General features: G+C 46.2%; 1 protein-coding gene across 3 annotated transcripts in view; it reads right to left on the reverse strand.

The window, feature by feature from the left end:
• PAK5 (p21 (RAC1) activated kinase 5) overlaps positions 1-18,869 on the reverse strand; it is a 122,180-nt gene that overhangs the window by 94,660 nt on the left and 8,651 nt on the right. For all 3 annotated transcript variants that reach the window (XM_083828917.1, XM_083828915.1, XM_083828916.1), the window contains exon 2: positions 10,467-10,670. The gene's annotated coding sequence lies outside the window, so the exon portion shown is untranslated. The remainder of the gene's footprint in view (positions 1-10,466; positions 10,671-18,869) is intronic.

The raw sequence follows: 18,869 nt of genomic DNA on the forward strand, positions 1-18,869 counted from the left end.
TCGCTCCGAGGCAGCAGGGATGACGTGTGTCTGCAATACAAGGTGCTGCGCATCAGCTCCTGGCGCTGTACATATGGCTTCTGGCAGGGGAAAAAGAAATCAAGACTCTGCTATTTTATCTTCAGTCTCGAGCGGGGTTTGGAGGAAATTGTCCGAGTGAATTGTCACAGTGGGCTGACGACTGCTAAATTACAGCGCGGGGAGAGGGGCTCGGTGATGCTCCAAGAGCGCAGAGGGAGGAGGTGGCAGGAGCCCTCCTCCGTCCTGCTGGTGCTGGGAGAAGGGGGGGCAACTGGCTACAAGTCCCCCACGAGGAGGCAGGCATGGCTGTCCGTGATGGCAAACCCTGGGCTGCGCACCCCAGGAGCTCTGCATCTGATGGGCGAAGCCGACAAACAGCCTGGTACCTAACTTGGAAACTAGCCTCAGCTGAACTACCTGAACGATGAACTTGACTCTGTAACTTCTTTGATCGGAAAAACAGATATATGTGCGTACACAGGCCCCAAAGCCTTCCCGAAGAGGTTCACTCTGCTTTCAGCTTTTTCTTACACGGTGGCACGAATCAGAGATACGGCTCCTCGACTCACCGTAGGTGCCCTGAGGTAGCACTGATGCAAAAACCAGGAGGATGAAAGTGCAGTAAGTTCTTTTCCCAAAAAAATGAGAGCATAGGATTTTAGATATTAAATATATATGTAAATATATATAATAAATGTATTTACACTTTTTAAAATTCAATGATTTAAATTAAAATTGAATTGATGGCACTGAATATTATGGCCTAGCCCGCACTGCAATAATACCGTAGATAGAAATAAGCCCCTACTAATTTTTCAAGAAGTCAAGCTACTGAAGTGACTGAAGTATTTGCCAAGCCAATTACAGAGATGTTTCTCCTCCACATGCCCAGAAAGACTTCCCTTCCTTCAGTTCACTAAACATGGAGAAAACAATCAGGGATCGAAACCAAAGAGATAAGAGGCTATTTTATTTTTCCCAACATGAGCCCTTATAAGGGTTTGGTGATTGGAAAGGCAGTCTGGTCTGCAAGAATATTCCATGCTCAGAACATCCATTTCAAATGCAGAATAAGTTTTGGTAATTGCGCTCTTCTCCCTACACTGTATATCCATCATATTTAAGATTTTATTGTGATTTAAATTAGAAGACACTAACTAATGTATGTTTCTTACTTGGCTTGCACACCTTGACACAGATTAGCATTAAAATTAGTCACGTAGTAGAGGTGTCAGTCATCAATTTAGAACATAAAATGAAAGCGTTAAGTAACTTCAGACTTACCATGCAGATTCTTAAATAAATATGGTAATAGCATATCCTGAGCATAAGTGAAAGAGAGCACTAGGCACCAGTGAATCACTACCATTTGTTCCTTAGGAAAATAATTAAAAAGTACAAATGAAGAACAAGATTAATTTAAATAATCAATTTTGTGTTTCCTGCTAGCTGATTTAAGTCATGATGGAAATTGTTGATTAAAGTCCCTCATTTAAATCAGCACCCCTTAACGAGTGTGCAAGCCTATGCACGTGTGCCCATAAGAGTAATAAAAGACCCTTCAGGGAAGAAGCAGCTTTCACTAGAATACTTCCAGGGCTGAAAGACCATCGTCCATCCCTTGCAAAAAGAAAAATAAATCTTACTAAGCTAAGCAATTTTTCTCCCTTAAGCTCTTAACACTGTAGAAATAGTAGGAATAGGACAATAAGTCACAGGCCGTTCCCAGCCATATTATGTAAGTACGACTGAACTTGCGATGCGTTTCACTAACTGCTGAAAAGGAAGATGAAGTATGGATGGAATAATTTAAAAGACGGCTTTGAGTTCCCTAAACATTGCAGATGAATGTCCTGGCCAGCTATTTATCTTGGAAGCACTCAGCCTTTCAAGAGCTGCGAGCAGTTGCCCAGAGATGATGGCCGAAGGATGCTGGGTGGAGCGGGAGCGTGCTACCTGATTGTTCAAGTACCAAGAGATGGACAAAGATCTAGAACTAGGGGTATTTCTTGTAGATTTTTTTCAGCGTCATCCTTACAGCTCTAATTCCCCCCTTAAAATTGTATTTCCAAGGCCAGCAATGAGGCCATAGCCCTGCAACTCAAGAGCATGAGATGCTGCACGTGAAGCATCCTCCCAGGACGCCGGGTGCGGCCATCACTTCTCCAACAGAGGGGACAACCCCGGGACGTGCAGGGGCCTCCAGTCCTGCAGTGTGCTGAGCGTGGCCCTGTCCTGGCCGCAAGCGCAGCAGTGCCGGGGCTGCATCAGGCCCCGATCCCTGTTACGCCCACTGGGGTGCAGAGCCCTGGCACCTGCACGCAGGAGCTGCGCTGGGTTGTAGCAGTGGGTTCCGAGCAGATACTGTCTCAGGGACTTTGTGGTCTTTATGGTAAAGCTATGGTGATCCGAGAGCACAATTATTTGTTGCTTTTCTTCCTCCAGCATTTTGCAAAAGCAGTATCATACCTTTATGTCACGCTGCCCTGCAAATCTGCTTCCAGAAGGCTGCCTTCTTTCTTCAAAGAGCGTTTCCAGTGCTTAGCAAGATCTCTCAGAGCCCTTGACTTTGCAGCTGGCAAAGTTTACAACATGTTTACAATACCCTGCATAATTTGGCTGTGAGATAATGTATAGTATAGTCCTTCAGTGGTGCACAGTGGGAGAAGAACAAGTGAAAAAAAAAAAAAAAGGGTGATGGAAAGCCAAGAAAAACAGATGGTAGCAAGCTCTCCAAGGGGCGAGAATGAATAAATAACTGCAGATTTTTTTTTCCAAGGAAAAATATACTGTCAAATAAATAATACAGATTTTAGGAAATGCAAACTATATTGAATGTGCATTTTTTCAGTATTAAACAATGGCACTTCATCAGGACCGACGGTCTGTGCTGCACGTGTTTGCCTAAATGAAACAAAGAGAAGCAAAACTAGCACTTCTCAGAAAAGTTCTTGTTTGACCCAAGGGCTAAATTTCATGTTTCCTGGAAAGTTACAGTACAGATAACAGGCCAGATCTCTAGCAGGTATAAGTCAGCGTGGCCTAGACTTACCGTGCCATTTAGCAGCATTATAACTTTGCCAGTCTATGTTAGGTCAGCCATTCTTAGGGAGCAAAACTTCCCAAATTTTATGGGAACTTTCCTGTGCCTGCTATCAGAGCCACAGGAAACTATATCTACTTAATTCATTGTGCACACACCTAAGATGATGAATTGATGCCTTTTTGCTGTTTTTTGACCATATCGTGTCAAGCTAGAAGCTGAAAAAGAGTTGCTTAAACAATCCCCAGGTACACAAATAATCTTACTTTCTTACAGCAAAATATTTTTTTCCCCTTCTTTTAAAGTCACCCAGAAGAAGCCAACAACATATGGGACGCATGAAAGTTGCTCTCTGCAAATCTGTCAATCCATTTTAGCGATGCCGTGCATCAACCCCAGCTCTGTTATTAACACAGACTTCCCCGCGCAGGGCTGCCAACTGGCCCGCAGTCAGCTATTCGCCACGAGACAAACCATCTCCTGCTACACTGATCTATGAGCCCGAGGAGAAAAAGCTGCAAGGCATCAAGTCTCACATGGGTCTTCTCTGAAGCCATGGTGCAGTCTCTGATGCTTGCTTGGTCACCTGCTGGCAGCAGGAGAAGACAAATGAGCAGGCATCTAGCACAGCTTTTCCCAGTGGCCAGGCTCAGTGATGGGTTAGAGGTTAGACAGCGGAGGCTGGAAGGAGCTGCAGCCTCTGCTAACGGGCGATAACCTCTCGACACAACAGCTGAGGATGAGGACTGTGTCCTCAAGCCTGCACAGTCGGGTCTTCTGGGCTATGCCAGGAATGGTGGGTTTGGGAACAAAGCAGGCCGAACCCAGCAGTTGTGCAAACCTCCTGGTGAAGGTCCCTGAGGAATTACACCCGCTCTGTCCCTTTGCACAGCGGCAGCTACAGCCTCAAGCGGGGAATGGGCAAGCATCAGCTTCGAAGTCCTGGAGCACCGTCACACATTGGCGCTTCGAAATTATTGCTCCTTCTCTACATGCATGAAATGGGAAGGCTCCCTTTTTGTTTGTTTCAGAAGATCTGGGCTCAGAGGGTTGGCAGACTATATAACTTGCATTTCTTTTACCAGCTCTTCAGTAAATCACAATGTTCAGGATACTTCCTGGAAGCCAGAAACCAGCATAGGCAATGGGAATGAAGGGTCACCTCTTCATGTTACTGCCTTTCCAGAGGCAGCCAACGCTCAGTTATCAGGCCCACAACACTGATAATGATATTTTTATCCAAGCCCCATTTTCTGTTCTGCCCATACAAACTCAAACAGCAAAGTCACTGCTATTACTTTAGTTTTTAACTCTTTCTGCTGAGAGAAGAACCTGAGCCCCTCCTCAAAACCATGTGCTCCTATTTTCTGGTACCACTTGTTTTTGCTAAGTAAAGAGAATCCTCTCTAAAAATCCACGTCTTTCTCACAAAGCAACAAGCCTGCAGGCGAGCTGCCTGGCTGCCAGGAGCCCTGGCTCCCCACCCGGCAGGTACCAAGCTCTCCTCCTTCTAACAGCAGCTCCAGAAGAAAAGCAGACCCCAGGGATTTCCAGGGCGGGCAGGACCCAGAACTTGCAGCGGCACGGTAGGGTTCATACATCTGTGCACACCGCTGCAGAGTCAGCAGGGTCAGATGCTGCTCCTTTCGAAGCTGGACAGGTTTCAAAGGGACGCGAGCTGTCAGCAGAGGCAGTCACTGGGAATGCCTCCAGCTCCCTCCCCAAACCGCAAACCAAAGTACTTCCTTTTGTTTCAGCATATGGCCAGACCCTGAGTCCTACACACGTTGTAATGCCAAGAGTGACTATTAGTTTGGCATCCTGCACGGCAAAGGAGCCAGCAGGAGTTCTGCACAAATGAGAAGAGGGGCAAACGCAGGCAGTCCAGCCCGCTGCCATTTCAGCGTGCTCTGCATCTCCCCAGGTGCCATTTTACAGACGTGCCACCTGGCCCCGATCCTGCCCGGCCACCACCCCATCCCTGCATTAGTCCAGCTCCTGCCGTTCTTTGCTCTCACCACTCACTTCATCCACGTGCACTTGTACTTCACCCTTATACTGCAGTGTACAAAGGACTGCATTAAGATTATTTGGCAACCCAAAGCATTTCTCTATTACAAGTTTTTTGCAGAAAATCCTAGGTAGGCTAATATTTTAGAATAGCATAATTGCAATCACCTGGTAGAATATTTTCTATAGTTCCTTTACCCGTATCAAAGTACCCTGAATATATTCTCTCTCTCTTACTTAAGCCTTCAAAATTATACCGATCAGAGCAAATTTATATACTGACGTGCTCCTGCATTCAAGAGATTTGCCAAGTGCTGGGTATAGGGTTTCTCACTACAGCCAAAATCAAATTCAAATTCCAGCTGCCTCTGCTAATACGTAGCAAAGGTTTAGCAGTACAAAGCCATTGTTGTAAAGCAGACACCGAAGATGATTATATTAAACCGAAAGGGGAATTGGTACAAGCCTGAAATTAGTTTGCTGAAGATACCAGTGCTCATTTCCTTCCTCTGACACCAGAAGCCACCTCATGTCCTTTAGCAGTCAGAGCAAATGGGCCAGTGGCTTTGCCAAGACATCCCTGCCCTGCTTCCCCAGCAGCGTGCTGACTTAAAAATCAGCTCCAGCCTTTCCTGCGCTAACCTTGGCGGGTTAGCGACAGGACGCTCAAACCAGCACTGCAGTTTCAGAGACATTTCCCATGCGGGTTTTGATCCATCTCCTGCCTCTCGGCAGGATGCCCTCTGGCAGACAGGTAACCTGAAGAAGTAAAACTCTTGGGCTGTCTTCGCAGTCTATTTTCAAAGTAAATGAGTGTCCCATCTCAGGGAGGAGACACTGATTGGATCAAGGTGGAAAAAACAGGAAGGAGCCCATGTTGGGGCAGGGTGCTTTGAAGAGATGTGGAGTGCACGCAGGAGCAGGAAGGTGTCCGAGGGACGAGCAGGTGGTTACTTCCTTGGCACTGCTAGCCTGGCTCTTTTAAAGTTGTACTAAAATTCCCAAGGTAAAGAAGTTCCTGTCTACAACTGTAGCAAGAGAGACGATGGGTTTTTAAAGCATATGGCAGCAATAAAAAGCCTTCATCTGTCTCCCACTCCTCCCTATTAGCTGTAATTCTTGGGTAGCATTATCTCCTCTGAGCACCCTGCACGCTATAAAGTTACGCTGATGGCCACGCACGAGAGATGGAAAACAACCTGCTGCAAACGGATTTCTCTAGGCTACTGCAGAAACGTGTGCAGGTTTGCCAAGACACCTTGTTCTCTCCCTGCAGCCCTTCTGCTGGTACCGTTCTGGGTCTCCTGTGAGCACAGCTGGAGGCAGCACCAGGCTGCCTGCTCTGCTTGCCTTGCTAACATCGGCCGACCTGGTTTAGAAAGCAGACCGAGACCACCGACCCCATTTGGCACACACAACGAACCAGTCCTGGTCCTCAGAGGCTTACACACCTACAGCCACATTCGGGCACTTCTCAAGCGGAGTCCCCTGGAAGCAGGCACTGGTGGCACGCACACAGAACTCAGTCTGCAGCAGCGTGGCTGAACACGTGCAAAGGAGGGAAAGGGAAAAACATTGTCCCTCAATCCAGCAACAAATGGCAGAGATTGGGGATCAGATCTTTGGAGGTATTTACTGAATTCCTTTCAATATCAGGCAATGAATGCTTTAAAGAGGATCTTGGCTGAAACAGTCTGTCCTGTGCAAAATTCACACTGGAAATATTAGTGGATCAGAACAGCCCCCTGCCCTGCTGCAGTCTGTTCCTGTGATTTAAGCAAAGGGCACCGGGCTCTTGGCAGCTCTGTTATTACATTGCTTTCCTTTCTGCTGTGCTGATGTATTTACCTCATCAGTGATGTCGCTTTCAGAGGGTGGGTTCATACAGAAGAAGGAGAGGGCTTTAAGCTCACCCCCAGACAGAAGAGCATCAGGGGGGCGACAAAGGCCTGCAGGAAGGGGTCCAGAGGATCTGAAAACTGAAAGCAAAGGCATGTGCAAAGAAGACTGTTGGAACATAATAAATGGATCAAAAGCCAAGGTGATTAGCCCCCCCTGCAAGGCTGGGGCGGTGTGCCGAGGCGCCTTCAGTATTGCCCAGAGGGAATAATGGTGATAATAAGTGGCAATAACCAGGGCCAGTTGCAAAAGCCAATACAGTCCATTTCTGCTGCAGGATCTCCCAGCAGGAACATGTCTTGGCTGGCATAAAGGCTTTACTTATAATATAGTTGTACAAAAATTCCACATTATAGGGATTGGGCTTCAAAGAAATGAACAAGAGAAGTTGCACCTTGTCGGAGAAGCTGGGTTTGGCATAGCCAGCACAAACCACAGAAGTTACAGTCCCAGTCCTGGGGAACTGTCACCAAGGCAATACCTACAGGTGTCCTCGCATGCCTGCAGGCCAGCTTACCTCTGGGGAGCACAGGGATGGCCCTAACCAGCTTGTGTCTGTCACCAGGCACCTCCTCTGGCTAAAGGCTTGGTTGGTCTGTTACAGCAGAAGCACTGTGAGAGCACCAAAAGGACAGCTGCAAGCAAACCCTCCCCGTTTGTCACCTGCCCAAGCCATGTTTTACACAGCTCTCACCTGGAGGAAACCCCCCATGGCTTGAATATGGAAACACTTTTGTAATGTCTTCTTTTCAGTGGGGTTTGTATATTCAACTGCCTGAGTACATCTAAGACACGGGGCAGGAAAAAGGAGCTGCAAACACGGGTGAAGACCAAGCTCAGGGCTGGCGGTGCCACACTGCCCTCTCCCGCCGTGCTCCCCAGCAGACACTAATCCAGCTGTGATTACTCTCTCTAGGATCTTTAAATCCTTCGGGGATTAAGGAGTCCCCCCTTCCCAAATGAGGGATTCCTCCCTTAATCCACTCCAGCTGGCACAGCAACGCCAGGGAAAAGCAGCGTTTTCTGGGGAGCGTGGTCCTGGCTCTTTCTGGGAATGCTGCGTCCAACTGACCATGGCTCGAGAGCCCTTCATCACTCCTGAGTCAGTCTGGCCACAGATCGCACCTCGTAGCCATGCCCCTGTTGGACCCTCTGCCAGGTGCTGTTGTGGGGTTACCTTGGGTCTTCCATCCCAGGGTATAAGCCCTGCTGAGCCTCGCTGCTCTGGAGACATCCCCTCCACACAGGATGGAGCCTTTGGGGTTTATCGTCACTGCTCAGCACCCAGCGGCTGAAGCAAGTAGAAACAAAAACTGAAGAAAAGTGCCAGCACAATAGAAATACAGTCTTATTTGTCCTTATCCTGTATTCACTTCTTAGAGGTTTTCACCAGCTTTAGCCTGTATTTCAATGGCAGCCAAACACTGTAGCAAGGGCGAGGATTTTTGACTTGATTTTCTCTCGATGGGGCTGGCTGAAAGGGTCCCCACCTGCTGGTATACGTCCCCCAGTCTGTGGGACAGCTGATGAGGGAAAAGGACATCAACAGTGCAAGGCTGTGTCACCTAAACCTACAACTTCAGTCCTCCCAGCCCCCAGGGTCATACGGCTCTAAGAAAGTCAGATTCCCTATGTAAAAAGTTATATGCATAAGAGATCTACATAAGAGTGTCTAAAATGTACACCAGGCCTATCTACACAGGAGGAAAATACCTTGACTCTTCAGGATCTAATGCCTGAAAAGAAACAACCTGTCTTCCAGCATCTGCTATCAAGAGCATCCTGAAATATACCCGCTTTTATGGTTTTGGGGTGTAACTTGGGACGGCTGGAGCACGCTGCAGCGCTTTTCCTGTCTCAGGAGCTCCCCCCAGCGTGGCAAGAGGCAGCTCCAGCTTTTCCTGCACTCCTGGGCTCACACCCACAGCAGGTTTGTGCATGCCCTTCCAGGCCCATTGCTGTTAGAGGTGCAGAAGGCAGAGGAGGGCACAGTGGATACCCCAGGACCCCCAACCGTACTGCTTTGAGCCCCCCATTAGCAGCAGCAGTCTGCAGCCCTGGAGCAGAGCACCCTCCATCTCACTGCTGTATACCCATCTGCAGCGGCAGGGATGAGTTTTCTTTTTAATCCGTTTTCACTCTGGCATGTTCCAGCTTAGTGCGTGTGCTTTGCTGGGGGAAGGGAGGCTTCATTTGATTTGTGCCAGAGCTGGGAACAAAGACACAGAAAGCAATCGCTCCCCCCATTGCTCGGAGCCCAAGTGGGGAAGGGAGCACAGCACCAGCTGGCTTTTTTTCCTTTTTCCCCTCATTTTCCTAAGGCTTTGCCCAGCTATGTTTGCACATGGCACTAGCAGGCACTCAGAGGCAGCAGCATCGCTTTAAGCTTTGAACTGCCGTTTGCAGAAAGAAATGTTCATCCCGACAGGCTGATTGTCATGGCAACGAGAGATCCCCCTCTTCTGCGGGTACCGCTGCCGGAGAGGCGCTGCTGGGGTGGCGCGTCCCGGGGGATTCAGCCCGCGGGTGGCAGGCGTGTGGGCACCCGACTCCCTGGGGAGCGTCGCTGGGGCACGACGTGTCTGTTGTGCCACAGACCCCAAGAGAAGGTGGGAATGGCTGAGTTCTGCTAGCTTTGCCATCAGGAGGTACCAAGGGGGAGGATGCCTTTGGATAATCCTAGGTAATGCCTGCGGACTTGATGAGTTGCTTGGATTTAGGTGCAGGCACGGTGACACTGCAGTCACTTGCACAGGGTTGAGGGCTAGGAGATCTGTGGCTCCAGAAAACCAGCACGCTTCCTCTTCCAGTCAACAGTGGAGAACCAAAGCAGGGTGGATCTGGTTACTCAGCTTACATTCTCTGGGAGCCCAGATACCCCTTATTTCCAGCATGGCACCTTGTCACTAAAGTTCCCTTCCTTTATCTGACCCTTTTTATTTAAAAATAAAATACACTAAAGAAACATATACACCTCTTACCGCAATAGCAAGCTGTGATATTACAATGAGGATCACAATACTCATTATTATAATTGCGTAAGTGATGGCAGTTGTGCTATTACTGATTATCGCCCTGCTTTGCATGAGCCTCCTGTTTTCTGTGCTTTCCTGTTGCATGCACACAGAGCCATATGCCAGTTTTGATCTGCAAATGTAGGATTTATAAGGTAAAATTTTGGAGATCTCAATCTATTAAGGCTATGAGGCTACTAGCTGGGACAGATTTTTTTCTCCCTTGCTGTAATGTCAATAAGGAAGCAAATGTGAATATCACCATCTACAGCAAGTGCTTCTCTCCTCAGCTACAAGCCAAAGTGTTCATCCAGCAACCCGGACCTCAATAGTCAGGAGGTGAGAGGGTGAGAAGCATTACTGAACAGCTTGAGCACGGTGCCTCCCCCTGAGAAACGCCACCTGCTGCCCCCAAGCAAAAGAAGCCCAGAGTGCATATATTAGTGACACTGGTAGCATTGCTATTAGTGTTTCGGTACCTGGATGATTCTCGAGAGAACAAGGTGCTGAGGATACAGCTCTGCTGTTTGACAGTGGCATGCAGGTATCCTTCAGAAGCTCACACAGATGGAAGCCATCGTAGTAGGCACAGTGCAGACGATGATGCGCAGACAGTACTCACTGCTCTTGGGAACTTCCATCTCAAAATTTGGGTCACTTCCACAAGGAAGCCAGACAAGGACCTGGAAGCAAATTGAGAGCAAATGATACAGCAATGTTCTGCCAGGAAAATGTCATTAATACTGGAAAATACACAAGTACCCTGGCAATACAAAACATTAAATGAAATCAGTCACTATTTAAAGTCTACCACAGCTGTCTCTAAATAAACCCTATGGCACTGACTTCCCCCATCTAGCCGTCCTGGCAACGATGGCTACTGGCCACCAGCATTCAGCTGGAGCAGAGCTGTGGAGGATCACCCATCCCCAGAGCTGCTCAAACCCATCAGTCAGCAGCTAACAGCCAAGATGACAAATTCTGGACAAGTTAAAGAGCACAAGCATCATTTACCATAGATGCTACATTGATCACAGATGACAGAAGCTCACCTGACCCAATATAGACCCCAAAAGTCCTTTTCTTTTGAAAAAATGCTCAAAATAACATGCCATTTCTCCAGAGGACAGGCTGCTGTCATCTGTTCTTCTTTGCTGAGATCTTTGCAATGTCACTTATGGGCAAATAGTGGGAAAGAAGAGTTACATGTTCTGCTCTTGTTTTCTACCACAACTTGTATCATCACACAAAAGCTGAAATGCTGCCCATTTCACATAGGATTATTGGCTACAGTAAGATTTCAGTAATTGCAAATAAGAGCGGGATTTGGCCCACACAGTACATGTAATGGCTGGTCCCTACAATTGAAAATTAAGTGCATATCCACTGGCTTACCCACAGTAGTACAAAATAAATAGTCTAGCACAACATTCTTTGGTCTCTGTGAATTTAATATCCCAGAAATCATTTAAAGTATTTCTGGTTTTACCTACTTCGTGTTTCTCCTGAGATTCTGTGCTAATGCAGGGACAATTCAGTAAAATCCAGAGAGGTATTCACTGCATGCTACAGTGCAATCTTTATTGTTTCCCAGGTGAACAGTTTTCAGTTTTAGACTGGTTCTTTTTCTATACGGCTCCTCAGATTTACTTTCCCTGAGCATTTTTATTCATCTTTTGAAGAGCCATTAAGATGCTGTAAGCAAGAGGGAAAGCTTTCAGGAAGACCAAAGATAAAAACTTCTCAAGAACATTTAAAGCACACAGAAAGTAAACATGAATTTCCTTGGTCTCCACTCCAAGGCTAATAAATATAGTGTCACTGTGAATGGTTAACCTTTACTGAATATATGTGATTTCTTCCTGCCTTTATAAGGCCAGCATTTAAGAATCCTGCTGCACAGAGGAAAAAATAAAGGGGCCTCTGATATGCTGCTAGCACTGGGGTTTGCTAAGCACAAGGAACTTGCAGCAGATATAGCATCTTCTCACCTTGCTGCTTTAGCTTTGAAAGAGCTGGAGTTGGAAAAGCAGGATGCTTATTACCAGTAAATAAAATGAGACAAGGCTGAGAGCTGCTGGTTAGAAAAATCAGAAGAACATGGAGACCATAAATTGGTTCAATTTGCTGATTTCAAGTGATACTACCTTTTTGCTCAATAAACCAGCGTTGAATGCAAAATATCTGATAAACTTTTTTTTCCTCTCTGTCTTTCTTTCCGAATCCAGTACAGTTAATATTATTTCATTCAACTGAATGTCACTTCTCTGCATGTTTAATTGCGTTCTTATTTCTACCCCAGAGCTACTTGACGCAAGTTGCCGGGAAAACAAAACACAACCAAAATACCCAGCCCAAGTAAATCTTATAGTTAAAGCATCAGACAATCAGGAGTCAACGTGAATAAATACACACATTTAAGCAATTACAGCTGAGTATGGGGTATGTCCTAATACTTAGTGAAGAGGCTATATTTAATTATAAATGGACATATTTAAAAGATTAATAAAGGTGAATGAACTTTTTCATTAGGTGAATGGCAAACTCAGACAAAGAATCTTGGTTTAATTTCACCTGCAACCAGAATAAAGACCACTTGCGTACAAGCCCGTTGATGAAACCAAGCCTCCTGCATCTTGGCCACTTTGAGAAATTCACCAAGGCTGCTGGAGAGCTGTGCTCACCAGCCAAGGAATTCTTACGCAGAGGGACACGGCCACTAGTTACATCCTGGGCAAAGGGCTGAAAAACCTGGTAAACTGATTTTGCCTGATTTTCAGGCAACAAAATATTATCAAGAAATTGTTCCCTAAACAATCTTTAGGGAAGACGAAAAATTCTGGAAGAAGAACCAAGACAGCCCAATTGTTTCCTTGGCTCTGCTCATGCTTTGTACGCAGCACTAAGACCAGCCTTAACAAGCATCCACTTAGTTAATGGTGGCTCTGAGTGACTTTAATTACCTACTTCCACTGATGCTCAGCTCAGTACTAGCAGGGGCAAACAGGAAAGGCACAAACTAACAGCTGGCTACGTATTGAAACACGGACTTGGAGTTGCCCCTCCAGAAAGATGACCAAGAATTAACTGAGGACAGAGTCTGAATTCAGTTTCTCTTTCAACACTGTAGGCATCCAGATCCTAGCGAATGTCAGCCATAAAGCACAATACACTAATTTAACGTAAATATGTCCTTTTCTTTGCTGGGATGCAGCAGGAGCTATTTCTGGTTACAAAAAACAGCTATCAGTGAAAATAACCCGCACCCCAAAGCAATGATGAGACGTGGAATTTATTCCACTGCACGGACCTGTTGATTAAGACCATCATTCATATCACTGAAAAATGAACTGCCATAGAGACAAACTACCCTGGAGCTTGCTCTTTCATTCTGTAGTAATCATTCCACACAACGTAATTATCTTGAAAAGTTGCTGATGACAAGGCTAAAATACAAAAATATTCAAGAGCATCTCCACGAGCAGTTTATTGATGTGGTTGCTAAGTTTTCATGCACACATAGGCTGGGAGAAGTCTTTGTCTGCTTGTCTACATTAACAATTGCTGTGCATCAGAAAATATGGGCTTGATTGTGTTAATTGCAGTTCTTCCATCTTTCAGCTTCAAGCTGCATTATAACTGACCTAGCTTAAATATGTAATGCTAAAGAGATCCAGAAACAGAGGGAGATAGATGCCACAAACCTACCCACTACCTTACGTGGTGATCCAAGAGATCCCTCCCCTGGGGCACCAAGGAAGAAGATAATCATACAGTCTACATTGGACACCAAGATAGGAACCCAGTCTCTACTGAAAGCCCTTGGAGAAAGGTGGATTTTCCAGCAGTGAAGAAGTACTTGCTCTGAACTGGCTTCTGCTGGACATGGCCTTTCTCTGATGGTAGGTTAGGAGACCAGGTTTGGAAGAGTGCCCTGCAGCCTTATGAAAGCTGAGCCTTATCAGCTGGGCCGTTTACTCGGACTGTGTAAACAGAAGCCACCAGTACTCCAGGCTGCTGCTCCTGCTGTCTCACACATTCGACTGGTGAAGGTGGAAGGCCTCTCACCATGCTGAAAAAAATCCCAGGTTCCTACCCCTGGCCTCCTTGCTAGGTCGCAGCATCTTTCATTCCCTTCCTGCTCACCTTGCTCAGTACCCTAACGTGGGAGCAGATCTCAGTACAAAAAAGGTGCCTTTATTCTTCCACAGCCTGGCTCAGGCAGGGCATGTCATCGCAGGAGTGCAAGACAGGTAGGATGTCAATGCCTGAAAACCCTCCCTTTAAAAAAAAAAAAAGAGTTGGGTTAACTCTAGTAGCCTGGAAAGAAGAGAGACACGAGGACGTATTTTAGTATCGTTAGCCTGTCTCCTGCAAACAGCATGCCTTCACATGAAATTCAGGGATTTGGGTTCAGGGAGGCAGCCTGGCTAAGCCCCTCTGGAGGTGCCAAACGCTGCTCGGGAGCTGGACCAGAAAACAGCACTCAGGAAAACACCTCTGGCAGAGCACAACTCACCCATGCTGGAGCACACAGTATTTTCCACGTGAGGTGACTGAGTTGAGGCTGGAATAGATGGCAAATGCACAGTGCTCTGGTGCCTTCTGGAGGAGAAGGGTGTCCACAGGCTGGAGCAAGGCCAGCAGAGGGCTGCTGGGATGGCTGCGGACACTGCCCTGCTACACTGGAGCAGGAGCCCAGAGAGGTGAGGGACACCGCAAGGAAGATACTCACAAAGAGGATTTAAGCTACAACCAAGCCCCCGCAAAAGCCATCGCCACCAACCCCTGATCTGGCTCTGCCAGATTGGTCTCCAAAAACGACACATTTTGTGCTGTTCAGTAACTTGCCCAGAGAGGAGGAGAGACAGGAAACGAAATCAGGTAAAACACTGGATCATCGCAGGTGAAAAACCCACCTAACACACACACACATGCACTTGGCTGTTGCTGTTGAAGAGGAATTTTGTCTGGAAGACTCATCCACCATAGCTTATTAGAAGCAGAGTGCTTACTGTACCTGCTCTCTTCACTGCAGGCAGCTTCCTTTGTTTTCCTGCACAAACAAGCCTCTGTGGCAGAAGCCACTAAATATACACTATATACTGGCACACATAACTAGAGGATGTGTCAACAGGCAAGGCAATTTAATTTCAGTCACGTACCATTTTTAAACCCCTAGCACCTGACCTTCAAGAAAAAGCTCGGCTACGGTGAATGCAGAAGCACATCTGTCGTCGTGCTAGGGAGCAAAGTGGGAAGCCCAGAACTAGAGCACAGCCATTTTTAAAGTTAGCTGTTTGTATTTTTTGCTCTGCATTTAATAAGCTTCTGACTAAAGAAGATTTTCAGGGGTTCCTAAATATGGTTTCTGCTCCAGCTTATGTCAATGTGGTGTCTGAGCGCTCAAGAAAAGCCCATGTGTTTAAGTTGGAAAATCTGCATTAAAAATAAAGTTGAACTGGAAAAGGAATTTGGGAGTTGGACTCTTTTGCAGTTTTAAGAAAAGTATTTAAAGGTGTGTTTATCCAAAGAGATAGAGTTGTCATCATCCAGCACTTCCAAAGACAAAAAGATGTGATACTACTGGCATTTTCCAGTGTAGGAAGGATGCAGCAAACGGCAGGACCCAACTGATTATCCTGGGGTGCCTCCACCCTAATTGTCACTCCGACACCAAGCTCTCTGGTGGCCTCCAGCAAGTCACTTCTCCTTTCTGACCCAGTTTCCTGAGCTGCAGAAGTGGGATAATACCAACTCATTCAGGAGCTGTGATGGGAAAAGGGGTTATTTTATCTTGTAAAACATCACTTTGCCATGCGAACGATGCAGTTAAAGCAGAGAAAAGCAGGATGTCTTGCATTAGGAGCCTGCAGTTCAAGCAGATGGAGCAGCCCGAGCGAGGGAAAGCAGCACTTGCCTTTCTAAGCGGTGAGGAGTAGTTCTGATGAATTATTTCATTCTTTCATCTATATATTTATTTTTCTATTTATCCCACTTAGAACCAATTGAATATTTCATGAATATGTTAAACGAACAATTCCTATGACTAATTCTGTACTTTTTCCTTACAAGTCTATCCATTTTGGTCCACTCTAAACTGACGGTTGATGACAGAACCTCAGGGAACGGCTGAGGCTGGAAAGGACCTGCTCAGATTATCTGGTCCAACTCCTCTGCTCAAGCAGGCTCCACCAGGCCAGGCTGTCCAGAGGGTTTCTGAATGGCTCCACAGTGGGAGAATTTCTGGGAGCCACAGCACTGCCAGCTGTAGCAGTCTCATTGCAAATCTCCTGATAACTGGACCTGCTCTGAGCAGGAGATTGGACTAGGCGCTCACCTGAGGTTCCTTCCAACCCAAATTATTTTACAAGTCCACGACAGCCACGATCATAATTATGATGTCTTCTGTTGTAAACGAGCTTTCACAGCAGCAAGGACTCACTTAAACTCTGGCTCACTGGCCCGTGAGTCAGCCTAGGGCTGAAGTTCAGAGAAAGGGAAAATGCAGATCTACAAGTCACTGGGCTGCTGCAGGGGATGCTCCGGAAAATGCTGGGCATTCATGTTAGGGCACAGCTCAGGGCTGGGAGGGTAAGCCCAGAGCTACAGCCTGGTTGGGGGAATGCCAGGAATCAGCAGAGACAATTTCTGCAAGCAACACTGCCTCAGGAACAGCTCACCTCTTAACAGGTTGGGGATCCAAGTCAGAGAAGCATTTAAGGAAAAGCAGCAACGTGCATGGTGATCTCCGCAATATCTACTGTAAAACATTACTACTACAAGTCCCCAGTGGCTAGGAAACCCTCTGGCAAAATCTAAGAGAAGACACAAGTTTTCTACTTCTGCTGATCTATTACCCGACTTAATTAACACAGGACTTTGTTTATAACTTAAGGACCCCAAACCAACTGATAATCTTTGTGAAGGTTTCAAAGACTTCTGTAGTATACTTTAAAAAAAATAAGAAATTATGTGCATTTAACTCAAACAAATATTCTAGCTGAAAAGGTCAGTGCTTACGAGTAAACAAATTAATGAATTAATGCCATCAGTGGAATATGTTTGACCTCGCGATGTGTGTGCCCCATCATGCAGCCTTTAATTATGTGCCCACAGCGTGTTTTTCAGACAGACATCGAGGGCTGTGTCTTTAAGTCACTCCTAGTGGAGCCACGCGCATGTCACCAACACACCCTGTCCATACATTACAGCTTGCTACTGTACTGCTCTTTATTAATTGCCTCGTTCGTTTTCTCCTCTGCTCCCACTCAGCTCAGTTAATGGGCTACAAGTGAGCAATATCGAACAGTGAGCGAGAAGCCTCAAGTAAAAGAAATGAAATTTGCCTTCAGGAAAAAAAAAGCAAATGGAAGAGGAGCAGAGCATCTAACAAGGTATATAAATCAGTAGGCCAGCTATTTCTCGAGTTGCAGTGGAACACCTGGGATGTTCATATCTGCCCAAGCTGACAGCTTTTTTCTTTAGATTCACGTCCAGAATAGCAAAGTGTGTCAAACAGCAAAGGACATTCATATACCTCTGTTAATATGCAGCTTGGACCTTTCTGGGGAGTCAGAAAAGACTGAGTGGCCAGATAAGAAGCGAAGGAATTGTTTTATTACCATCAACTATTGCCACTGGTACCAAAATGGAAAAGAGAATGCATTAGGAGCTCACTATTTTTACTTCCCTTTAAGAAGTCTGAAGGGTGAAGTAAAAATCATATCAGAGCACTGCGAGATATAAATACTTGAGAATAGGCTCGTTTCTTAGCATACAATTTCTCTGGACTCACCGAACTGGGATCAAAAACATATTTTATTTTCTAGCAGAAAAAAAAAAAAAAAAAAAAAACAGAAAGAAACATCAAGTTTATTCTCACTCCCCCTCCATTCTTTCCCCTCTTTTTTGAGTCTCTCTTTTTCATTAGCAGTATCAAAAAAGGAAAAGTGAAAGAAGGAAAAGCAAACAAGAAGGGAACAAAGCAAGCATTGTAATTCCTGCATTTGGGAACAAAACAGTGCTTTGTAGCTTGAAGAAAACAACAGAAATTTGAATTTTTAGAGTCCATTTTTTCCTTTCATTGAGAAATACAAATCAATTTCCTACCCAGTAAAAATGAATTTCCTGATCACCTCTCATGCAGGTGTGATGCTTTGCAGTAAGGATTTCAGTCAAACAGGAGGAAAGAGAAGCAGCTTCAATAAGAGTTACGTCCTGACAGCTCCCCAAAGCTATTGGATCACCTGGACAAAGCTGCTGACCACTGAAGTGTCCCCGAGTGCTCTCACTGCTCCTGTCAGCTCTCAGCTCTGCAACCTTCCCAAGTGCAGCCCAAATCAGGAAAATGAAACTTTACCTCTGCTCCCTCAGCAGAATGAGCCCAAAACTTAGGAATGACATTGTAAGACCAATACAGTTTAACATAGTTGAAGTATTTACTTGGTACTCCCTTTTCAGAGAGGGGTGAAAACAGGCCAAGCAGAGCACTGAGCCCAGCTCAACCAGCACGCTGTGCAAGCAGGACAAACCTGCCCTGTAGCAACGGTGCTGAGTTACAAGGGCAAGCAGCCCCTGGACTCGTGCTTACCAGCTCCATTTTCTCCCGCCTCGAGATGCCCACTGAATGGGCACCGTACTGCAGGCAGCAAAAGGATGACCAAAGTAAGACCACACCAGCCTGAAGCCTTGGGCCCAGCAATGGACTTGAAGCTGCTTGGTGGCACTGCAAAGAACGTGGATTTTAAGAGAAGCATCGCTTTTTGTTGCTCAGTTAGCAGCACCATGAATGCGATGGTGGTATCAACAGAAAACCAGAGCTTTAGGATCCATTTAGAAAAGCCTTAAGCTAAGTCTCAGTCATTATACAGAGGCTAACT

This window comes from Anser anser, assembly GCF_964211835.1.
Source record: "Anser anser genome assembly, chromosome: 3".
Taxonomy (NCBI): domain Eukaryota; kingdom Metazoa; phylum Chordata; class Aves; order Anseriformes; family Anatidae; genus Anser; species Anser anser.